At 46.8% G+C, this 22,459-nt stretch overlaps 1 protein-coding gene across 3 annotated transcripts in view; it reads left to right on the top strand.

The window, feature by feature from the left end:
- The window catches only part of SLC25A30 (solute carrier family 25 member 30), a 97,108-nt gene that overhangs the window by 54,125 nt on the left and 20,524 nt on the right, over window positions 1-22,459 (top strand). Inside the window, exon 1 of one of the 3 annotated variants that reach the window (XM_034665197.1) lies at window positions 21,071-21,215. The exons of the other annotated variants lie outside the window; for them this stretch is intronic. The gene's annotated coding sequence lies outside the window, so the exon portion shown is untranslated. Of the gene's footprint in view, window positions 1-21,070; window positions 21,216-22,459 lie in introns of those variants that run through there. 3 annotated transcript variants of the gene reach the window in all.

The following is a 22,459-nucleotide window of genomic DNA, read 5'->3' as shown; positions in this document are numbered from 1 at the left end:
GAACACAAGCAGGGGGAGTGGGAGAGGAAGAAGCAGGCTCATAGCGGAAGAGCCTGACGTGGGGCTCGATCCCATAACGCCGGGATCACGCCCTGAGCCGAAGGCTGACGCTTAACTGCTGTGCCACCCAGGCGCCCCAGAATATGCTTTTTTAAAACACAGCCAAATGAAAGTCTTAAAAGTAGGCTGTCATCACAATTTTTCCCTATTCTACATATCTAAATTGGTTTAAACCAAGAATAAGGTTTTATGGGAATAAAGCATTAAGGAAATGAGGCCTGGACAATCGGGTGATCTACTCATCCGCATCCATTTCTTGTCTTGGTGCCTAGTCAATTTCCTATAAGTCATAGACACAGGCCATGAAGGAGATTAAGTATGATATCAGTTGATGGATTAAGCTCCAATTTCTCATGAGGAACTATGGGAAGTTATTGCTTCAAAACCAGTTGGGTCTAGCCTGCACAAAGGGAAGTCGAGATTCAGCACCTATCCAGATGAAATTAGGGGGCATCCGACATCCAAACTGGCCAAATTATTTAGGTATTTGCCAAGTGTCTGTTTCATGTTTTGACAACCAAATGCAATGAAACTCTCAAAGGCATCATTTATTTAAGCAGTGAGAAAATGGGATAGAATATCTGCCCAAATTAATGATGAATTATGTTATAAACCTGGCCTTTCGTTTAAAAATGAAATAAGGGCCTGGAACTGTGGTAGAAACTAACACCTGAGGACTCTGAGAGGTAACTGCTTTGTCACACTCGGGGGTGAATATATGGGGCAGAGGGACTCTATGTGCGGTGCTAGGTTGATATCCTGGTCCGAGTCCCCAGAACTTGTAATGTTAACTTACATGGCAAAAGAGACTTTACAAGTATGATTAAAGATCCTGAGATGGACAGTTATCCTGGATTACCTGGATGGGCCCTCGATGTAATCACAGGGTCCTCGTAAGAGGGAGGCTGAGGGAGATTTGAAGGTGACGTGACCATAGAAGCAGAGATAAGAGTGAAGGGCTTTGAAGGTGGAGGAGGGGCTGTGGGCCGAAGAACAGAGGCCACCTCTAGAAGCTGAAAAAGGCAGGGAAGCAGATTCAGCTCTCCGAGCCTCCAAAAGGAACCAGCCCTGCAAACAACTCGATTTCGGCTCAGTGAAACTGCTTTCAGACTTATGACCTAGAGAACATTTGAGAAAAATTTTGTGTTCCTCTAAGCCACTGAGTTGGTGATGACTTATTAGAGCAGCAACCGGAAATGACAACCTGTGCTTTCTGGGAATTCATAGCTTCTTGCCCAGAGCATCCTAGCTATGACGTGGGCACCTTGGCTGCTGTCTCAGCCTTATCTTCTAGAAAACAGAACCTGAGATAAAGGTTAGAATGCTCACTCCTTCTTTAGGTATGCAAGCCTGGGGCAAGGAGGGTGAAAGAAAAGGGACACCAAGCAAGGAAAGGTGCATAGATTTGCTCTGAGATAGGCTGTTGCAGTGAGCTGTGAAGACACTCGGTCCATGGCACATTGCTCAGGTAGAGGGTTGCAAAGAGGGGCCCTACTTCAGAGTGCTCCACGGAGACAGAAAGGAGGGAGGATGTACCCATCTGGCTCCGTCCTGTTTCTCATTTCCAACTAGTTGAGGTTCATCCAGGGTGGGGGGTTAATGCCCTGAACTTCTGGTTTGTTCCATCCAGTTCCTCAGAGGCGGCTTAGGAAATCATACCCCAAAGAGTCGGTTTGTGTTGTTTCATTTAAAACCAAAAATGAAGTTCAGGTTCACAGAGTGGTTGAGTAGGGATCCAAGAGAGTGAACACAAGCTGGAGGCCTCTTGAGGTTCAGGCTCAGAAGCCACACAGCGTACTTCCAGAACATTCGGATGGTCAAAGCAAGTCACAGGCCAGTTCAGCTTCAGTGGTTGTGGAAATAGATGCTATCTCTTGATAAGAGTTGCTGCAGGGGTATCTTGCAGGGAAAATGGATGTTGAGAGGGGAATGATTGGGGCAGTTTTTGCAAATAATCTACCACAGGTCATTAGCAGGACAAAGCAGAAGGAGCACTGAGCACCCATGAGCACCAAGACGGGGTGGCATAAGTCCTGCACAATGACAAACCTCTTCTCCTTCACCAGAGCCCAAGCTCAGTATGCCTTGGCGTGGAAGAGAGGGGCTGAAGCCAACAGCCGGATCAAGAAGGGCTTTGGTGCCAAACCCAGGCGTTTGGATTTTGTTCCGAAGGCAGCAGGGAGCCACAGGAGAGGGAGGTGGGCAGGCTTTCCGTTTTGAAAGCCCTACTGACTGGGATATGGAGGATAGATGAGGTCACCTGGGCAGGCCTTTGGGAGGTGATCAGGGCATGAAGATGGAGCCCTCGTGAAAAAGATGAGTGCCCTTCTAAAAGGGACCCCGCAGAGCTGTTTGCCTCTCCCTGCCATGTGAGGACCCCGCGAAAGACGGCTTTACCAGCACCCTGGTCTTGGTCTTCCAGCCTCCAGAACTGTGAGAAACGAATTTCTGTTGTAAGCCCCCTAGTCTGCGGTGTTTTGTGATCGCGGCCCACACTGACCAAGACACTTAACCAGGTGAACTCTGAAGTAGCTAACAAAGGTCACACCTAAAACGCAGGATGGTAAATGCTGTCAATCAAAGCTGTCCTGGAAAATCCTCCTCTGAGGGATATTTTTACTTGGTGTAGTGTTTGTATTCTCGGTCTCCAGCCTTTAAAAATGCATGTTCTGGGACACCTGGGTGGCTCATTGGTGGGTTAAGCATCTGCCTTTGGCTCAGGTCATGATCTCGGGGTCTTGGGATCAAGTCCTGTGTCGGGCTCCCTGCTCCACGGGGAGTCTGCTTCTCCCTCTGCCTCTCTGTCTCTCATGAATAAATAAATAAAATCTTTAAAAGAAATAACAGAATAGCTTGATTACATGACTCCCACTGTAGCTTTTGCATTTTACTGCCGTTGTCAGCTCTAACTACGTCCCATGTCAAGGTCACCTCCCAATTAATAGAGCCTCATGATTCAGTTCATAGTACAAAGCAGTTATTTGGCCTCAGGACTTTCTCAGCTTGGAAGAATTATTCTCAGCATGTTTTCTTCAGTCATACGGAATGTTTTCCCAGGGACCTTAACTCCATTTAATTGCCCTCCATGAATCTTGCTGTTTTCTCTTGACTGTTCTGGGTTTTTCTGGAGAGGAGAAATTGTATTAGAGGGCAGTGTGTAAAGTCAGAGGATAAAAAGGTGCAGAGTAAGGAGGAGCCTGGAGGGAGCCGAGGGGAAGGAAGCCCTGTGGGGAAATTCTAGATTGTCAAACGACTACTGAGCAGCTACCCTGCACACTGATGCCAACGAGAAGCATGAAGACACGGCGTTAACACTGGATTTGGGAGATCAGCTATAAACTTGTGAGAAGTTGCATACCACAACAGAAATGCCAGTAAATGTTGATTGTGGATGCTGTTAATGAGTGAAGTCATAGCATCAACAGAACCTTTTATGAAGTCAGAGTCATTCATTCATAAGGTGCATGGTCCAGGCCACTGGGATGTAGCAGTGAACAAGTCACTTAGGCTTCTTAGAGGACCTGGCTTTCAATTCTAACTTAAGAGAGGAAAGACGAAATGATGGTGTGAACAGGGACACCAAAATCCAGGAGAGATTTGTGGAGCCGTGAGGAAATCATTGGAATTATTTCTTCCAAAGCGATCAGCTGGACCTGGGTCTCTTCAGTAACTGACATGAAATTGTTAAGAGGCTTAATTTTTTAAAGATTTATTTATCTATTTGAGAGAGAGAGAAAGTGGGGGGAGGGGTGGAGGGCGAGGGCGAGGGAGAGAATCTCAAGCAGACTCCCCACTGAGCGTGGAGACCCAGAGAGGCTCTGAGATCCTGACCTGAACCGGAATCAAGAGTGGGCCGCTCAACTGACTGAGCCACACAGGCACCCTGAGGCTTCATTTTTGATAGAGCAGCTCTGAGGTCTCCAAAATGAGGCCTGTCACTTTCACTTTCTGGTCGGAAAGGCCCCTGTGGTGCTGGAACCTGGCACGGCATAGGGGATAAAGGTCTAGGACAATTTGGGGCACAGTTATGAAAAGCCGAGAGGACTGTGGGAGCGGATGTGTCTCTGCTTGAACGAGGCCCCTCTGCAGCTTTGCAGACCCACAGGCATGGGACCTGTGTCAGCAATGTGTCAGGCTCCAAAGCCGCAGTGGCCCTGCTGAGCTGGCACTTCCTGTTTTTCTTTTTATTTTTTTAAAAAAGATTTTATTTATTTATTCGACAGTGACAGAGACAGCCAGCGAGAAAGGGAACACAAGCAGGGGGAGTGGGAGAGGAAGAAGCAGGCTCATAGCAGAGGAGCCTGATGTGGGGCTCGATCCCACAATGCTGGGATCACGCCCTGAGCCGAAGGCAGACGCTTAACCGCTGTGCCACCCAGGCGCCCCTCTTTTTTTTTTTTTTTAATAAAGATTTTATTTATTTATTTGTCAGAGAGAGAGAGAGAGCACAAGCAAGGGAACAGCAGGCAGAGGGAGAAGAGGCTCCCTGCTGAACAAGGAGCCCGATGTGGGACTTGATCCCAGGATTCTGGGATTATGACCTGAGCCGGAGGCAGATGCTTAACCAACTGAGCCACCCAGGCGTCCCGGTGCATCCTGTTCTAACCAGGATGCCAGGAGCACCAGCTCTCCTTAGGGGTGGGAGACCCCTGTGAATAGGCTTATTGCACCCCCCACCATACCTGGTATGATTCCATTCCTGGGGCTTAAGGAGCCTTTGAGAAGGGACTAGAGAGAGGGCCTGGCACCATTTGAGTTAAGGGAGCCCATCCTCGAGGAAGAAGGAAACTTAGGGGCTACCCAGGTTCACCTCTTTGCTAAAAGGTGGTGGAACACACAAGATCACCTGGCTTATTAGTGACAGAGCCAGCCCAGGTCTCTACCACACCTTTTGCCTTTTGTGGAAATGTGATGCTGTTTAACTCCTAAGCTAGTGTATCCTATGGACAGTTCTAAGTGATCTCAACTTCCATGTGTCACTGACACGATAATTTGCCTTTTTCCTCCTCTTCAAATCATGCCTCCTTTGGTCCTTCACTTCTTTCACAGAAGAAAAGGTAGTATCCCCCACCCCTAAGTTTATCTCATTTGTCCCTTTGGCAAGTGACATTTCGGCCACCACCCCCTCTCCTGCTCTCTGGCTCCTGCCTTCCAGCTGGCAAATCCTGAGGTGGGTCCTTAGCCGCTGCTCCCCTCCCTGCCCCCAGAGACCTCAGCCAGATCTATGGACCCGCCTACTGCTCATATAACTTCAATGATTCTGCATTCATTTCCAGCGCCTCCCTATTTCCAGGGCTCTAGACCCACGTAACAAACTGACTCTTAGACACTTGCACGTGAAGGCTCTCAGACACTTTAAACCAGCATATCTCAGAGTTACCACCTTAATGTCTAACTCACTCCCTTTCCAACAGTCTCTGTGCCGTGAGGGCTCTTGGTATAAGCCTGGGAACCAGATGTCTGCCTCAGCCACTTCACCTCCACCCCCACGGCAGGTCAGTCAGGTGCTCTGGATTCTACTGCCTTGTCTCTCTTGATTCTACTCTCCCCACTCCCTCTATCGCCATCTCAATTTAGCTCTTCGCCTGATAACCTACACTCATGCTTCAAGACTTGTTCAGCTCAAGTGTCCTCTCCCCCAGGAAGCCTTCCAAAAGTCTGTTCAGACTATTATGTAATTGATGGGTTATCTTTTTTTTTCCCCCTCTTCCATCAGACCATAAATCTCTAAAGGCAAAGACACTCTCCCCTCCTTGTACCCAGCATGGCACTTAATCAGTGACTGTTAATCGCATGAATGCATAAATATACAAATGAACGAAGTGAAGTAATAATATTTATTTTCCACATGCGGGATTCGTGGTCAAATATGGGTGTTCCCATTTAACCTACCACGCTCCACAGATTTTATCAGGTTTTTTCTAGGCATATTTTCTCTTGTTCTGTTTCATTCTCTACTAAACACAAAAAGAAACAAGACTCAAGACTCAGGATACACACTAGTGGCTGGAAATTCAATCTGGTTTCCTGGACCAGAAAATTAAGTGAAAAAGCGTCTTCAAAGGAAGTTAAATTTATAAACTACAGTCGGACAAAATTAGCCATTGGAAATTGCATTGTCCTGCATGGGAGTCACCTTACAACCCGCCCATGGCTGGCTGTGGAAACACCGCAATTAGACACCTTATCTCCCCTCTGGTCTTGCTGGAGAGTCAGCTGTGTAGTTCATTTTAAGGCAAAGTGGTGTTAGCAGGTGAAGAGCAAGTGAGGAAGTGCAAGCTTGGAGACAGTCATCATGGCATTCTCACAGAAAATGAAGGACAGGGAATAATTCTCAGCCTAATCTTATAAATTTCCAGATTGTATTCACTGATTATAATTTACCTAACATAAAAAAAATTTTTTTTTGTAACTTCATAGGGTGACAGATGGTAACTAGACTTATTGTGGTGATCATTTCACAATATATATAATTAGAATCATTATGCTGTACACCTGAAACTAATATAATTGCCTGTCAATTGCACTTCAATTAAAAAATATTACCTAACACTTATTAAGCACTCACGTCATGGGTGTATGATATATTCACAACGGGAAGAGCCATCTGGCCATTCATCAAGACTTTTTTCTTTATAGCCTAAATGGAAAGAGGATAATGAATACCACATGCAAACCAATTTGTCAAATTATCTTAAGTTTTAATTTTTCTGTGAACTCTGATTAAAGAAAACATATTTGGGGAAAGGGTCATCCTGTTTGTTTGTGCAGGACTTTTTTTCTTAATTTGGGAGAGATACCGTGTCCAAGTGTGGGGGGCATTCTCCTGAATAGATCAATATGCCCCAGCCAAAGTCTAGTTATCCCTTTTTAGGTAAGTAGGTGAAAGGGTGATGGTGGTAGTGCGAGTCCTTATAACTCTGGCTGCAGCATTTTTCCCAGGGTGCTGGAAAATCCAAATTAAGGACAGGGCTCCTGGTCATATAGAGACCTCTGTCAGTTCAAAACCCTTCTGTGGTGTCAGTAGAAGGAGGTTGGCATTTTTCCCCTCCGAGAGGAATGCGTGTTCATGTGACTCAAGCCATTAAGTGAGAACTGGCCTTGACCTGAGGAGAAAGACAGCGGTGATAAAAGAAACCCGTCGGGACATTGTTACCAGTTCCAACAAAAGCACGGGGCTGAAATATGGCTGCCACTTGTTTTTCCTTCTGCCAAGGAATTCGTTAGTTAACCCGTATTCGTTGAGTGTCCGATTAGAAGCTGGTGTTATGTGAGTTAGCTAAGCGTGTGCTCCTTAGCTCAAGAATTTATTAAGCATTTGGGGAAAACGTTTACTATGTGTATGGTGGTGTATTTCTCCAAGAACCATGCCCTGATTATTTTGTGTAGGGCTGCATCGGTTCTCTAATAGCTTTCCCAGAAACAGTGATGAAGGACGCTTAATTGTGGGCGCAATTCAGTTTTCCACGTTCTTCGTGCATGAAACTGCGTTCAGCAGCAGTGTCTGTGTGAGCGGAGCCACACTGCAGTGTGAAGCCTTCTCTTTCAGGTGCAGCCGCAGGGCGGGGCACGGACCCCTGTGGAGGTTGGGTCGCTTGAGTTTCTCTCCTTAACAAAACCCAACGTGATTTTTTTAAACTGGAGATTTTATGAGTAGTTGGAGCGACAGGATTCTACTGTGGAATGAATAGTGTGAGGCTTGCTGGCAAGTTTACTTAGGGAAATGATAGATCTGTAAGCCTTATTTTGTGGTCCATTTACATGGGGTTATCAGTTAGGAAAACTGCAAGTAACAATACTCAGCCAAAGTGGTATTTTTTTCATAGAACATGAAGTCTAGGGGCGCCTGGATGGCTCAGTTGGTTAAGTGTCTGCTTTCTTTTTTTTTTTTTTTAAAGATTTTATTTATTTATTCGACAGAGATAGAGACAGCCAGTGAGAGAGGGAACACAAGCAGGGGGAGTGGGAGAGGAAGAAGCAGGCTCACAGCAGAGGAGCCTGATGTGGGGCTCGATCCCACAACGCTGGGATCACGCCCTGAGCCGAAGGCAGACGCTTAACCGCTGTGCCACCCAGGTGCCCCTAAGTGTCTGCTTTCAGCTCAGGTCACAATCCCAGAGTCCTGGGATCAAGACCGGAGTTGGGCTCCCTGCTCAGCGGGGAGCCTGCTTCTCCCTCTGCCCCTCACTCTCCCCTCTTCCCAGGCCCGTTCTCTCTCTCTCTCAAATAAATACATACAATCTTAAAAAAAAGAAGAAGAAGAAGAAGTCTAGGGAGGGGAGCTGCTGGCCTTGGTTTAGCTGCCCCACTATGCCTTAAGGACCCTTTCTGTCTTTGTCTTTTGGTCCCTCCCTTCTTAGCATGCGGGGCTTTCGTTATCAGGCTGGCCCGTTCGTGATGGTGACATGGCTGTCCCAGCTCCAGGTACCCCGTCTGTACTGTAGGTATGAGGACGGGAAGGGGCAGGGCCAGTGGCCACTACTCCTGGACCTGGTCCTTTTACACAGAAATAAAAGCTTCCCCAGACGGTACCCCTCCTGCCCCCCCAAGAGTTGCCCCTTTGTCTCATTGGCCAGAACCTGTCATGGGGTCGCGCTTTGCTGCAGAGGGACAGGCCAAGGAGTATCGGGCTTGCTCAGCTTCCGTAATGGAGGCCGGCAAAGCAGAGGAGAGTTGGGAATAAACCACCCTACCAATAACAGAAGAGTAGCTACCAGTCGTCCTTTAGGGAAGCAAGGAGCGGTCCCAATCCACCTGATGGCTTCCTTTTGTGGTGCTTATACTCGAATTAGATTCCTCTGGGTTTCCAGATGCAGACACCCTCTCTGGTTCTTCCACTATCAGGAGGGCTGATATGAGGCTACAGAAGGAAATAAAGGAGACAGGAGGTTGTCTCAGGCCGCATGGTCCGACCTTTGTGGTCAGGCCATGTGGGACAGTCTGGACTGTGGTCAGTGCTCCAGCTCTGGGGACACCATCACAACAGTGGTCGGTGGCTCTTCAGAATTGGGCACTTGTGGATCCCGTGACTGAGATCTAAACGCACTGCTCCCACCTCTACCTTGCGTCCTATGGCACATGTCCTGGGAGAGTGTCTGTTGCACAGCCTTCCCTGTCAACTGGAGGCGCTCCCATGGGGCGCGGCGGCAGCTCACAGCCACTCCGGCCTCTGGCTGGCCGATCCGTGGCTTTCTTGGCCTATTAGTGTGAACAGGGTGGTGGGTCATGGACTCTCGCTTTTGGTCACCTTGAGCACACTCAGAAGGGCGGGAGAGCGGGTGAGGGAGGGTCCCTGAGGCGACAGAGGAGGTAATGAAACAGTGTCCAGCCTGGACCCCTCATTCTAGGGTATCTGCTGCGCTGTGTCAAACTGGCCATTTTGGGGGGATTGCAGCTGTTTGACTCTTTATCAAGTGCTCTCTCTCATTTGCTCAAAGTTAAAGCCCTAAAAGTCTTTTGCTTTGACTATCCAGAGAGCCGAAAACTAGAATAAAAAAAAAAAACCAAAACCACCCTACATTTTCATTGTTCTGGTGGAATGTGTTCCAGTATATTGGGGTTTTTTTTTTTTTTTTTGGAAATTGAGGTAAGATTCACCTAAGACCGAGTCATTTGAAGTTGTCTTTAGCGCATGAGTACACCGACCATTGTAAAGTAGCCGTCGTGCACTTACGACGCTGTGTCAACTATGCCTCTGTCCAGACCCAAATGATATATTTTTGAACAAGTGTGTGTGAGTGTCGGGCTGACCTGGTCCTCCGTGCTGGAAAGACAGACTGACCGCAGGACTTATGTGTTTATGGACCTGCACTTCTTTATAGACTTCACATAAGAAGGTACCCTCCTGACCAGTGTTACCAGGCAGCTCTCCGGGTTCTCGGAAACTGGCCTGACCACTCTCGGATGTCCCCCAGCTGCAGAAGACACAGCGAGACACTGTTTGTTGGCAGAGGATTTATTGTTTAATCATTTTATGGTGGCTTAGATAGCAGTTAAATTCACACAAAAGCAAACAAATGATGGCCAAACGGAGTCTGGTACCAGGCCGTGGGTGGCTTGGTTCTGACATGAAAATAGCATCTCTCCTCCCATTCACTCACTGGGAGAGGAATTTTCCAAAGTTAGGCCTCAGGATGAATTACCAGAGGGCCAGGCCACTATTCAACCTCAGCGACAAGTCCTACAGCGAAGCCCTTTCCCCTTCCTTGGCGCTGCCTCAGAATCAGCTCGGTGGATCCGCACAACAGGCCCATGAAGGAGGCAGGGCAGGTATGGTCATCATGTGAGGCCAGAGACTCCGAGAGCATTGCCTGCCTCTCTCCTGACCACCCACCCCCTCTAACTCTACAAGGATACAGGGGAGAGCTGCGGAGGGTCCTCCGACTACAGAATAGCTCCGAAGGAGTGTGCTTGGTTTTGACTTCTAACACCAGTGTTTTTTAAACTGATGTTTTTCAATTTTGGGGGCTGTGAACAGTGTGAAGAACAAATGAGAGAGAACAGAGCAGTAAATGTCAGAGTACACTGTGCTCATTGTAAGTCTTTTCTCCTGGAATGTTTACTTTAGTAGTGTGTGTGTGTGTGTGTGTGTGTGTGTGTGTGTGTGTACTGGGTCATGAAGTAAAATGTGTTTCCTAATGTAGGTTATAGTTTAGCAAGTTTGAAAGCTACAGACACCAATGACTATGGTCCCGTCAGATCTGCTCAGATTTGGACATGACCAGCCTCAGGCCTCGCCTGCTGCCCTGACCCTTCAAATACCAGGATGATAATGGGGGTGTTCAGAGTCCTTGTGCTAAGTTCGTGTGCGCTCTATCAGAGGCAAAAATGGAGCATGACAGCCTGCATGGAAGCAAGTTCCAAGAACTGAGAACACAGCCCTCGGAGGGTTGTATAACTTTTCTACTGTAAAAAGAGGGTCGGTCCTGACTTTGCTGTCCCCGGTTACTGTGTGAATGTACTTGAACATTCTAGGGCATTTCTAGAGCCACAGGCCAGGGTACTGACCTCCCTTACACTCCTAAGAAGCATGCTGCAGAGCACTCTGGCTAAAATTATCCCACAGAAGCCACCTGTTTAGTTCCTTTTATACTGGTGCCTCTCAGCATTAGGTGTCCCAGATCACTTGTTCCAAATTCTTTTTCATGGAAAAAACCATTATTCCATCTGTTGGAGTTTGGTGGGTTTTTTTTTTTTTTTTAAGATTTTATTTATTTATTCGACAGAGAGACAGACAGCCAGTGAGAGAGGGAACACAAGCAGGGGGAGTGGGAGAGGAAGAAGCAGGCTCCTAGTGGAGGAGCCTGATGTGGGGCTCAATCCCAGAACATCGGGATCCTGCCCTGAGCTGAAGGCAGATGCTTAACGACTGAGCCACCCAGGCGCCCCTGGAGTTTGGTGCTTTTAAAGACTGATTGATTTTAGAGAGTGGGACGGAGGGGCAGAGGGAGAGGGAGAGAGGAACCCATGCTGAGTGCAGAGCCTGACACAGAACTCGATCTCAGGACTCTGAGATCACGACCCTGAGCCGAAACCAAGAGTCAGACACTTAACCGACTGTGCCACCCAGGCGCCCTTCCATTTGTTGAAGATTGTAATTTGCCTTTTTAATTTTGCTTCTGATAAACTTAAATCTGGTCATTTTCTTAGGCAGTGTCTACATGAAGGCAACCCAGATAATTAGACGTAAAATATTTAGTCAAATGAATGACTATAAAAAAAAATGCTGACAATTCCAATCAAAGCTCAGCTTGATTTTTTTTTTTACATGTTGAATTGGTTAATTCTCTTAGTGTCCATAGATATACACAGTCATTATAGCAAGTAAGTAGCCATTTGGGTTTCTGTTCCTATTGTGTTTTTAATTTTTTTTTAAAGTCATCTCTCTATCCCACGTAGGGTTTAGACCCATGATCCTGAGACTAAGAGTCTTCTGCTCTCCCAACTGAGCCAGCCGGTCGTCCCATGTTCCCGTTGCACTTTTGAAACTATTACGCAATAAAAGTTCATCGAAAGTACTGAGTAGAAACCTCAGGACAAAACCACTAAGAAATGTTAAAGACTTGACTTTTAGGCTCTTAACTATCTAGCAATACTGGTTTCACCTAAAGGCAGTGGGCCTTTTGTGTATAAGCTGAAAGGGATGTTCAGACCAATGACGATGGTGATGGCGCTAAGGACAGTGGTGATAGCAATGTTTATTATACGCAGGGCACCATATTCATTATTTCATTTATTTCCTTTAATTATTACAAAACACTCTGAAGAAAGTATGACATTGATTTGACTTTTAAGTACACTGAGAGTTATAAGGAAGATGCACGACTTTTTCAGTTCTCACTGGTAAGATGCCTGATCCTCAGGCTGACTCTCCGTGGAGGCAGAGGAGTCAGCCGGGAAGAGCCCTGTCAGCCACTTTCGGGGGGGGGGGTTGTACTTTTTTGTTTCCCCTCCAGGGTGACTGTGCTGCCCATCAGCTCATCAGGGGCAAATAACCGCAGGGGGGTGAAAACTCAACCATTCCTGTTTACAGGGAGAACAGGAGAAGTGAAGGTCAGGTTCCCAGGGGAATGCCGCAGAAGACCCAGGCATAGGCCTGCCTGAGAGGTGGATCTGTGAGGGGAGAACAGGGGGCTTGTGTGAGTGAAGATTCGGTGCAGACTCAGTTAGGATGGCAGAGAGATGGGGCCGCACGGGAGTCGGGGGGTGCATCGTGTCCTATCGCTGCTAGAACAAATGACCACAGACTCGGTGGCATAACGCGGCACACATTTGTTAGCTGGTAGCCCTAGAGGTCAGAAGTCTGAGATGGGACTTGCTGTGCCAAAATAAGGTGCTGGGCAGGGCTGTGCTCCTTTCTGGAGGCTCTAGGAGAGAATCCGTTTCTGTGTCTTTCCTGGCTTCTAGAGGCTGCCTGCATTTCTTGGCTTATGGCTCCTTCCATCTTCAAAGCCAACAATGGAGGGTTGAGTTCTTACATCAAATCCCTCTGACCTGTCTCCACAGTCCTATCTCCTTCTCTGACTTTCATGCCTCCTTTTTCCATAGTAAGGACTCCAGTGATTACATTGGGCCTTCTGGATAATCCAAGATAACCCCCCACCTAAAAGTCAGCTGGTCAGCAACCTTAATTCCACCCGTAATCTAATTCCCCTCTGCCATGTAACCTAACACATTCACAGATTCCAGGGATTAGGACATAGACCTTTTTGGGAGTCATTGTTCTGCCTACCACAGTGTCCTCTTGGAGAAAGGATGGATTAGGAGAGACTTCCTGGAGGAGGTGACCTCCAAACTGAGGCCTGAAGGAGGAGAGGGCATTAACAAGGGGAAGAGTTTAGCTCGCACAAGGCCCCAGAGGTGAAAGGGAGCCCTGGCATGTTTGGGGAGCTGCAAAGGTCTCATACAAACAGTCCCGTGTAAACCAACCCCAAAGATGTGTTCTCAGAAAAGCACCTGTGACCAAGAAAAACATGCCCAAAGCCACAGTCCCACAAAACAGAATTTCTCCAACTTTAACACTGTTGCCGTTTTGATCATTCTTTGTTGCTGGAGACCTTTCCTGGGCATTGTAGGAAGTTTGGCAGCATCCCTGGTCCCTATAGGCTAGACGCCAGTAGCAACCGTGCAGTTGTAACAACCAAAAATGTCTCTAGACATTGCCAGGTGTCCCCTTGGTAAAATCTGGTTGAGAACCACTAGTATAAGATATAATGGTAAAGAATTGTATTGGCTCATTCCCAGTATCCCAGCTGGGAATGCGTGCCTATCCAGGTGTTCTTGTTGGGAGGAGCTAGGCTCATTACTGCTTCTCTTTGCCAAGGGGGGTGGGGAGATAACAAGATGTCTCAGGTACAACCTTCCTCCTCTTCCTCCGCCCCCCACCAACCACTGAAGTCTATCCCTAAAAATGGTTTGATTCAGGCCTTTCATTCTGCATGGCACCAAGCATACAGAAGACCCCAAGAGACTCTTTCCTGACAAGATCTAGGGCCACGGAACAATGTATCAGCATCGTTCTTGTCATTCAATGTTGTCACACACACATTTGTTAAATTCTAGCTGATTCCACAGCATTTATTCCTCATTAGGACACAATGCAAACCCAATCACCGAGATGATGAGAAACACGACGTGGGTGAGGGATGGACCCTACTGCCCGGCTCTTCATGTGGGCTGGGATAGTCCCCTCGTGGCTTGCGGCTCTGAGCACCTTACTGCTCTGAACAGTACAAAGCTGGTGTGCTAATAAAAGTCGTAACTGGAAATCAGAATAGAAGTCCAGCTACTTAAGATGACTGGTCAAGAGGCAGGCGAATAGGTGAGGAGGATGGGGAACCAGATTCCTGGACTGGGGAGCAGTGAGAACCACACAGTGAGGGGCCTCTGTGCCAGACTGAAGGTTTGTCCTTAATCCTGAAGACTCTGGGAAGCCCATGAAAAGTTGTAAGCTGCTAAGTGACATAGCCAGATGAATTTAGAATATGTTTCTAGAGCACTTACATTTCACAACATGCATTTGTGAACACATCGCTTCATTTAACGTTCTGTAAGATAGGTATTGTTTCCATTTGGCAAATGAAGACTTAGGGACATTACTAATTAATCAAGGTCAGACAGCTAATAAAGTTGTGGCCAGGAGTGAGTAGAGCCTAGGTCTTCACTTCCACCCTGCCATCTGGGCATGTTTACTGTAGAGAGAGAAACACCACACGTGAAGAGCTGGTAAGGGAAAGGGAAGGCAAAGAATAGAAGAAAAGTTAGTTGTGCCCAGCATGGATTGGCACTGAGTAGTTAGTAGATTTTTTTTGAGGCTTACTACTTCTTTTTTTGCTATTCTTGTTTTTAGATGGTGGAGGAGGGATGGTAAAGTATCCTCCAAATTGAGAAGGCATTTTGAGATTGAATAACAAAGCAGGCGGCTCCATGCGGTTTACATAGAGTTTTATTCAGGGTAACTTACTGATGGGGAAATCAGGCAGATGACAATCCGGACGCTATGCAGATATTCTCCACTAAGTCCAGAGCTTCATCTACAGATTGTACAGAGCAAGGGGATGTACAGAGGGCATTGTGATGAGGTCAAAGGGTCTGCATACTCGTAATTGATAATTAACATTTAACAGACCTCATGGTATTATCTGTGCATGGGGTGGGGGTGGGTGGGTGAAATATATCATCTCTATTAGTTATCTAAACAACTTTAGGGAAGACCAGAACAAGCCTTCCCACATTCTGCTCAGGGCATACATTAACCTCCAAGGGGTCTAGAACATGAAGCCCCAAGGGAGGTTGTCGCACGGACATGAACAAGATGGAGGGCCAAAGATGGAGTCAGTATTGTCAACACCATATACTTGTTTCTAAATTAACTATGATGATATAACCAAGTTACTATTCCCCAGAGCAGTGATTTCCAACCTGGGGATCAAGACCCTTTGGGGGACCCATGATTATTCAGAGAGTCCTCAGGTTCAGTGTGCATTTTCTTGATGGAAGCTGAAAATACTACCATCTATTTTATAGGGACTCCAAAGTTTTAAAAAATTTATTTACATTACAAAGGGATCCTTTTACTTGAAAGGTTGGGAATTGTGTATCACTAAACACTAAATATAAGTTACCAGATATTACGTGTGTGTTACTAAGGATTATATGTATGTTAGCAGAGGTTGGTGGGGCATAGGGTAACAGTGGAGTTTGGGTGTGTAAAGATCGATAGGAAGGGGGAAATTCAGTAACTTTGTATTCAGATGCCACACAGCTATGAGTCTGGAAAGACTAGACATGGTGAGATGAGCGTTGGGGTAGCAAACGTTGTGTACTTCTTTCTCTGCCTTAGGAAAGGAAGCATTTCAATGACTTTCCTCCACAAGCTGGGGACTGTGCTTGATTTTGTCAGGATTCAGGTGATACCCGAAGCATGTCCAAACTCTATCAATAGCAAAACAGTGTGTGAACAAAACTCCAAGGATTCATTTAGAGTTCAAGTTGGAGAGTAAAGAAAAGACTGTGTAAGCCCAAGCCCAGGGCTGCTGGAGAAATAGGAGAAGGGAATGAGAGAGAGGTTGCCCTGGGCCCTGGCATAGTCCGGTTGCCTCCGGGAATCTCATTCCCTCATCTGTAAATGGAAGTGACACCTCTTTGGCCAGAATAAACCCACGAATGTAAAGATCCCTGCCGTGGCTCTTTCCAGCAATAGATGTAGTTTCTGTACATACGTGTTTACTCTTTGACCCAATGATTCTCCCAGAAGTTTACCTGGAAGTGATATCTCCTCCAATAAAAACAAAACAGGCAAAAGTTTATTCACGATGCCATTATTTGCCGTAGCAGAGTATTACAAACAGCCTGCATGCCGTAAGTTTTAGTTTTCTATTGCTGCCTAATACGTGACTACACATGCAGCTGAAAGCCACACCTACGTATTAGCTCGCAGCCCTGTCCATCAGAAGTCTGACACGGTGGCTGAGTTCTCTGCTCAGGGTATCACAGGGTGAAATCAAGGTGTGTCTGGTGGTGGCAGGACCGAGGGTCCTGTTTCCTTGCTGGCTGTCAGCCGGGGCCACTCTCAGCTCCTCGAGGCTACCTGCATTCTTTGCCATGCATCTCTTCACCTTCAAACCAGTGCATCAGATCCTTGTGATTTCAAGCTCTGACTTCCCTTCTGAGAGCAGCTAGAGGAAACTCTGCTTTTAAAGGGCCTGTGTGATTAGGTTAGCCTACTGGACAATCTCCCTATCATGGGAGCAACTGACTTGGGACTTTATTACGTGTATGCGAAATCCTTTCACTGCCATACCTAGATGAGTGTTTGATTGATTGGCTGGGAGAAGGTGTGTGTGCACCAGCGGCCAAGAATCCTGGAGCCCGTCTTAGGACCCTGCCCATCACACATAGGAAGCTGAGTATATACGCTGCGTCTATCCACACGACGAAGAACGATGGTGTAGTAAGAAGCAATGAGAGAGGCCTCCATGAACTGCTCTGGCATGATTTCCGGGATGCATTATACACTATTAATGAAAAAAGCAAGGTGGAATAAAGTGTTCTACCTTTCATGTAAGGAAGAAGGGGAAGTAAGAAAAAATACATATATTATGGCAGGCAGCCTTGAAGAGGGGCCCCAATGATCCTTGCCTTTTCCGTGTAATCTTATGTAATCCTTTCCCTTTGAGTCTGAGCTGGACTTATCAACTGGTTCTAGTACACAGAATCTAACAGAAGAGTTAAATTAGGTTACAAAGAGATGATTGGCTTCCATCTTGGAATCGATTTCCCTGTCTCTTCCCGCTCTCTCCCTCTCTCTAGGGCAAAGCAAGCTGCCATGTTGTGAGTACTTACATGGAGGGGCCACAATGCAAGAAACATAATTCTGGCTCTTGTGCATTGATTTTTGTCCACCAGAAAGATATGTTGAAATTCTGACCCAACTGGTACCTATGAATATTTTGACCCAACTGGTACCTATGAATATTGTCCACCAGAAAGATATGTTGAAATTCTGACCCAACTGGTACCTATGAATATTTTCGAAATAGGGTCTTTGCAGATATGATCAAGGTAAGATGAGGTCATGCTGGATTCGGGTGGGCCCTACACATGACTCGCGTCAGTATAAGAGGGAAACTGGGACACAGGGACACATGCACTGATGGAAGAACATCATGTAAAGGCAGACACAGAAATTGAAGTCATGCAGTTGCAAGCCAGGGAATGCCAAGGGTGGCTGGCAATGGCTCAGAGCTAGCAGAGAGGAAAGCAAGGACTCTCCCTTAGAGACTGCAGAGAGAACACGGCCCCGTCTTCATTTCGATTTTGGACTTCTAGCCTTGAGAACTGGGAAAAAATGAATTCTTATTTCTCAAAGCGATCCAGTTTGTGGTCATTCGTTATGGAAGCCCCAGGAAACGAATACATTGGCCAGTGGCCAGTGGAGACCTGAGGCCTGCCAATAGCCATGTGAGTGAGCTTGAAAGAGGATCTCCTAAGGCCTGCCAACAGCCAGGCTGAGTGCACTCGAGAGCAGGTTCTCCCCTGATGTGCCTGCAGCCCCAGGGGCCACCCTGACTGCATTCTTGGGGGGCCTGGAGTTATAGGTGCCTACCAGAGCCCTTCTGGAGTTTTGACCCACCAAAATTGTGAGCTAATACATGTTTGTTGTTTTAAGCTGGTAAGCTTAGTTATACAGCAATAGATAACTAACAAAATACTTACATATAGTTCTATATATTTTTAACTTGGGGATGGTGGAAGAATAAACTAGAAACTAAGGAAAGTGGTTACTGCTAGGAGGTGAGTGGGACTGGAATGCAGGGAATTGGGAGGGAGTTTAAGCTTTGTAAGCTTTTATTTTGAACCATGTGGATGCTTTATACATTCAAAAAATGAAATTGAATAAAAAAGATGAAAAATGCAAACTCTAAAATTGATGCAAATAACAAACCTAACAATATATTAAATAGAGAACATAACCACAGCAAAAAGCAATTAATTCAAGTAAACTTCGAACACAGTGTTCTACTGGCACACCGTTTAGAAGGATGCATTATAAAGACACAAGGAACTGCCAAGAAATCTTGAGCTAGAAGGTTTATTGCCCGTGGTCGTATTGGTATGTGAGTCTCAACTAGTTTCTGTATATCGTAGAATAAATGAGCAGATATATTGATGCTGTCGTGAACTGGGGTTTTCATTGAGGGAGAAGGAAGATATAAAATGGAAAGAGGAAGACTAAAATGAATCCTATGGTGTTGGATTTTGACTTGGAGGTATGAATTCGTGATTTAAAACTATGTCTGGGTAAAGGGTATACTGTTTACTGCATTACACCTATATCTCCATAAATATATATGTGCTTTGTCCACTGTAAGGGCCTGGAAGAATGACATCCCAGTAGCAATGAGCACAAGTACTCAGATCTAATTTTCTAAGTGCCATTTCCTCCTAAAAGAAACTAGGGTTTTCCTGCCTAGGGCAGAGAAGATTCAATGAAGTGTTGGCAGGTCTTGGGTCAGAGAACAAGGAAATGCTCAGATTGATAGCATATTTTATATATAAGAATAAAGGAGCCAAATGAGGGGGCTTCCACTGCCAAGTATGGGCAATTTGTGCACCAAAAGTAATAACGGTATTTGTTTATAGTAACTGAATTAAATTGAATTTAAAAAATGCAGGAGTCCACACTGTTATTCAAAAAGGAGAAGGTGGGGGAGAAGAGCTGGGAAGGGAAGAAGAATGAGAAGCAGGGGGAAAAAAAAGAAAAGGAGAAAAAAATTAGACAGGTAGAAGGAATGACAGCATTAGAAAATCACCGTTTTACAACAAATTTGGTAAGCGTTCATCAGTGTGTGCTACACCTCCTGGGCAAAAGTATTCTCCTGGTTCAGCCTACCACTGCAGATTGCCTCTGCTGCAGTGGGAGAGAGGTATTGTTAAAAAAAAAAAAAAATCAAAACGGAGATCAGCCTTGAAAATTCTCTGAACGGACAAAAAACCAGTTTAATATACAAAGCTTAATTTGCAAGACCAACTTGGCCCCGGGTAATTTCTTGTTTATGCCTCTGGAAATCATAAGCAAGGCTTGAACTGTTTCTTAAGGTTGATATGAGGTAACCGCTGACGAATTCCCTGTCATTTAAGAAAATTCTAATATTATAACCAATCGAGGTGAACAGTCACTGCTTTCTCGATATATAAGCTGCTTTATAACATACTCCTGAGCCTCATTCTGTGTTTTGGTTTGAGTGCTCCCAGTTTGCAAACTGTCTTTCTGATGTGTGCACAGCAAATTTTACTGATGACTGGTTTGGTGATTGATTGGTTAAACTTCTAACATTTCTGAGCTTCCAACAGTATCTTTGTGGAGAGATCGGCCAGCCCATGCCTTGACCAAATGATCCAACTTGGCCGCACGGATAATGGGAAACACTGTGACTTCTCATGGAAATACACATCACCTCCCACTTTTCCTACTAAAATGTTTAACTTGAATCTAGTCATGAGGAAACAATTTGATAAATCCAAATCTATACAGTCTACAAGACAATTGGCCTGGACTTTTCAAATATGTCCAAGTCATGAAAGATTTTGAAAAAGTGGAAGTTCTAGTAGATAAAAGGAGTTTCTAGAGAGGCATGGTGTTAAACCGAACGGGTGAATCTTGGGGAGATCCTGAATTTTCAAAGACGTGTGTGCGCACGTGTGCAATTGTATGACATTTTGAGACAATAACGGAAATTTAAATATAGACAGTATGTTGAATGATGTGACAGAAATGGTATTAAATTTCTTGCATGTGATAATAGTGAGATATTTAGCGGTGAAGCAGCGTTGTGTGCAACTTTTCAAAGGTTGCGGGGGCAACCTACATATTGAGAGAGGACGCAAATGTGATGGTAGTACTGAGTGAAGGGTATATGCTGTATATAGTACTCTTCTTGCAACTCTTCAGTCGGTTCGTAAATTTTCAAACTAAAAATCTGGGATTAGGGGCGCCTGGGTGGCACAGCGGATAAGCGTCTGCCTTCGGCTCAGGGCGTGATCCCGGTGTTATGGGATCGAGCCCCACATCAGGCTCCTCTGCTATGAGCCTGCTTCTTCCTCTACCACTCCCCCTGCTTGTGTTCCCTCTCTCACTGGCTGTCTCTATCTCTGTCGAATAAATAAATAAAAAACAAAACAAAACAAAACAAAAAAATCTGGGATTAAAAAAAAAAAAGAAGTGCGAGTTTCCTTTCTCTGACTGCGGAGGTTCACGTGGCCATAGGAAACCAGCCCTCTGAGAAGCCTCCAGTTCCGAGGCTCTCGGTGCGTTCCCCAAAGTTTCTCTTTCACTGCGAAGTAGAGACCCGAGGCCGTGGGAGGCGTCACCGAGTTCCCACAGCTCCCACTCTTGTCAGCGGGAAGCGGGCTACTCAGTACCCGGGTCCCTCCGCGGCCAGCCGGTCGCCGGCTGCCATGGGCGTGGCCGCGGCCGGAGCGGCCAATGGAAGCCACGGCGGAGGGCGGGGTCGAGTGAGGTGAAGTGGGCGGGGCCGCGTGCCGGCTTCGGAGCCGCCCCCGCAGCTCCGCAGCTTTTACTCCAGCTCTAGTGCCGGCGGTCTCCGGGCGCAGCTGGGCTCAAGTAGCTGGACTGGCGGAGCCGCCGCCGCCCGGTAAGTGTCTGATCACCGGGCCGCGGTTGCGCTGGCCGCTCCGTGCCTACCCCGGGTCGTCCCTCCACTGGCCCGCCCCCCTTTCGTCCCGGCGTCCGGAACCGGTCGACGTGGGAATTCCCTGCCCGGCCGCGGCCGGTACTGCCCCCCCCCCCCCCCGGTCGGCCTCGGCCGGATCTGGGACTGCGGTCGGATTGCGGCCCGGGAGAGCGCCGACGCGGCCGGGCGTGCTCAGGGCCGCCGCTGCTCCCGATTCGGGCGCGGAACCCGGCTCCCTGGGGCTCGAGGTTCCGGGGCTGGGCCGCGCTTCTTCCGGCAGGGGCGCCGGCTCCGGGGCCTCATCACTTGGGGGCGTGGGGTGACTTCTGTCCCAGCGTCACAGGTCCCAAGTGTGAGGCCGTGTGGCATCTCAGCGTGTGCGCCCGGACCCCTACGGTGTGTTTCTCCTGCCTCTGCATCCTTCCCACTCGCGGTTCTGTGCAGCCCGGGCGCTCGCGAGCTTCCTACTCTGGGAGAGGGCACACTGTACTTTGAATTGCTCCTGGGACACGCCAGGTTGGCTCTCATTCGTAGGGACGGCGCACTTCATTTGCTTGGAAGATTGATGTAGCTTCTGGATTTTAGCGCCTTTCTCGGTGTAAGTTCATGTAAAGCGTTTGCAGTGTTCAGCGTTGTTAGTCCTGCGCAAGAATACCAGAACAGTGTTGGGACTGTCCTACAGATGCTAGATTCGTCTTCCTCAGGTAGTGAAAAAGGTGAAAGGCATGAATTCTGGTCTTGGCTTTTCCGCTGTGAAGTTTTGAGATCTTGGGCTCGATTAATTCATATGAAATGAGGTATGCATGACTTCTGAGATTCCTTTTAAATTCCACGTTTCATAAGTCTGTGATGAACTTATTTTCCATACTGTACCTTTAGAGAGAAGAGGAAATAAGAAGAGTCTGTGAAAGGCGAACATATGGGGAACAAAGATTTAAAAGGGCACAGAAATTTAGAGACTGTGATTCCCGTTTAAGGCTGCAGACTGAAAAGGAAACCCAAGTAAATTCGAAAGAACTTATCCAGACTCAATTATATAACAGAGACTTGGAAAGCTTTCAGAAGTTCCGGAAGCAATTACTGTACTATATTTTACCTCTCTTTGCAGCTGTGCAAAGGAGGTAAGGAGAAAATAAGTACTAAGTAAGAGTACTTAGGAGAGAGGATAACAGTACATATCTTTTTTTTTTTTTAAGATTTTATTT

The sequence above is a fragment of the Ailuropoda melanoleuca genome, chromosome 7, assembly GCF_002007445.2.
Source record: "Ailuropoda melanoleuca isolate Jingjing chromosome 7, ASM200744v2, whole genome shotgun sequence".
NCBI lineage: Eukaryota > Metazoa > Chordata > Mammalia > Carnivora > Ursidae > Ailuropoda > Ailuropoda melanoleuca.
Note: the sequence above shows the minus strand (reverse complement) of the source record. Positions and strands in the feature narration are given on the sequence as shown.